Raw genomic sequence first — 2497 nt, 5'->3', positions numbered from 1 at the left:
CAGCGAATGTTCATCCAATTATTTCTCTGACTGGTTAAGTCGTGACAGTCAGTAGAAGATTTGTTGCCTTATGCGACTTCCACATGTTAGAACTTTTTCCTCGCCTATTCTTCTTATACTCCTTGACTATAAGTCTTGGTATGGGGGAGTGTGAGGGAAAAGTTCAATAGATAGGAGTAGCAGTATAGTAACAATAGTTTCATTGCCTGCTGCTGGTTAAGGTGGGGTAAGTCACGCTCCCGCCTTTCTTCCCCCTCCCCGAAACTGATAGTTTCATTGCCGGCTACTAGTTAAGGTAGGGTAAGTCACGCTCCCGTTTCTCCCGCCTTTTCTCCCCCACCCCTAAAGTGATAGTTTGATTGCCGGCTGCTTGTTAAGGTAGGGTCAGTCTAGCTCCCGCTATCCCTTCCCCTCCCTCTTCCCCCCCCCCTCGAAAGGTGACGTGTGGGGCTCTGGTCAAACAGTAAATCACTCGACTCACAGCTCCCAACACTACTGTAAGTACATGCCTGCCTTGTATTCTAGTGGATTTATTGGTTAAAATCTTCACTTTTGACCAATAATAAACTTAGTCCTTTCAGTCTTTCTCTAGGTTGACTGTTGTAATAATCGCCACGTCTTTTGAGGAATGTACACTGCCATGGAGAGTTATTATTTAAGCAGTGGGTAACCTGTCTATCTTTTCAGCTTGGATGACAGTGAGTGTCACCTGTCAATCAACGAGGAGAACAGAAGGACTAACGTCCAGAGACTTCTCTATTTTGGATTTAATTACCTGTGCACCTGTATGAAATTGCAGGACATAACCCCACATCATTGCAGCGGTAAAGAACCTGCTTTCCTGTCATTGGGATACTACTCACGGCGTTAATCTGTGACGAACTAGCCAGTGGTGGTCACCAACACCTGCGACCCCCCCTCCATCAGCAACGGCTACGATTTCAACAAGCGGTGTCACCAACGCCAGACACCCCTATCTAAATTAGCGCTTAATTCAGTTATTATTTTTCCTTTTTCATTTTCTTTAATGTAGGATTAATATTTCATATTTAAATGTTTTTTATATTTTATATTCTACATAATGAAGTGCTTATTTCTTTTTCTTTTCACTAATTTTCCTGAGGAGCCAGCCTTCGTAACAACTGTCTGAAGTTGTTACAGGGCTGAGTAAGCCTTCACAGCGGTTAATTACAGGGCTATGAAGGGAATACTCAATGTATTTCTCCTTCGCAGGAAATCCTCGTTATATTTATTTCTTCCTTTTCTTCCTTTCACCAGGTAACTTCTGCCTGCCTGGTCGTTGTCGTGGTCTCCGCCCCGCAGTTTGGTCAACAGTCCCCCCGCAATAATCGACCAGACTACCGCCACATCGCCATCCTGAAAGACACGACAGCGGTGACGGTAACTTCAACTACGACTTCGAGACCGAGAACGGCATCTCTGTGAGCGCTGTTGGTTGTCCGGGCTCCAAGGGTCACAGCAACATCCAGGGCTTATAGGCGAGTCCTCCTTTGTCTTAAAAATTACAAAAGTGCGACAGTTATTGTATTTTTAGTGGCCAGACTTTTTCCTTAACCTCTAATCTAAGGAGAAATAAAGCTACTTTTTTTTTTTAGACTTTACTTTCGGATGCAGTTTGTCTACACAGTACGCGAAACACTAAACCCGTGCTTTATTCGATACAAGGAGTGGCGGAAGGCCGATCTCTAGCTCGCTAACTGATGATTCTTCTTTGCTTCAGGTTCCCACTTCCCAACGGCACCATCGCTGAGGTTCGTTACGTGGCCGATGAAGAGGGCTTCCGTGCAGTCTCCACTGATCCCAACGCCCCACCCACGCCCTCGAGCAGATCCGCATCACCAAGGAGCAGCGCGCCTGAGGCATCGTCTGGGAGTGAGGTGGAGGCAAAACATAATCCTCCAAGAACACCGTGGCGAGGAGCTGCGACCTGGGGCCTCGCTGAACGAGGAACTGACTCGGCTGACGAAACGACTTCTATTGCGAATGCACACTGTCCATTTCCTTAATAAACATTCTTGGTCAACTTTAAGTTTTCTGATTTTTGGCTCTGGTTGATTAATGAGGCTTAAAGCCTATCGACCATACTTATGGAGAGCTGGTTAGATAAGTACACCTCCCCCGAATGCTAATAACCATAAGACAAACTTTACTTATCTTTTAACAGCACAATTTCCAGCAGCCGCTCCCTGGAAATCCATTCGGGGGTGCCGTTTGTGTCCACAGGGGCTGTTGATTAACAAGTTATTCATACAGTTTGCCCCAAAAGAGCGTATATCCAGCATTTAACTGTCATCTGAAATGCGTAGTGGTACTCGCTTGGTTTTGGGTGAATTATCCTCTTCACGAGATTTATTGGCAACTCCAGTCAAATCTCGCCTCTACCTATCAGCTGCAGATAACGTAAGATGTGGGTGTGACTGAACTTGCCTGGGTATTGCAGTTGACGCAATTTCCACTACTTTGTTGTAGGGAAAGT

At 45.7% G+C, this 2497-nt stretch overlaps 1 long non-coding RNA gene across 1 annotated transcript; it reads left to right on the top strand.

Annotated features, from left to right (window-relative positions):
* The first annotated feature begins 459 nt into the window (after positions 1-459).
* LOC138852963 (uncharacterized) lies at positions 460-2044 on the top strand. Its single transcript, XR_011392214.1, has 3 exons — positions 460-497; positions 1279-1499; positions 1742-2044. It is a non-coding gene; the product is annotated as an uncharacterized lncRNA (long non-coding RNA).
* The last annotated feature ends 453 nt before the right edge of the window (positions 2045-2497 follow it).

Source organism: Cherax quadricarinatus, chromosome 19 (assembly GCF_038502225.1).
Source record: "Cherax quadricarinatus isolate ZL_2023a chromosome 19, ASM3850222v1, whole genome shotgun sequence".
Taxonomy (NCBI): domain Eukaryota; kingdom Metazoa; phylum Arthropoda; class Malacostraca; order Decapoda; family Parastacidae; genus Cherax; species Cherax quadricarinatus.
This window is presented reverse-complemented; position numbering and strand designations above follow the sequence as displayed.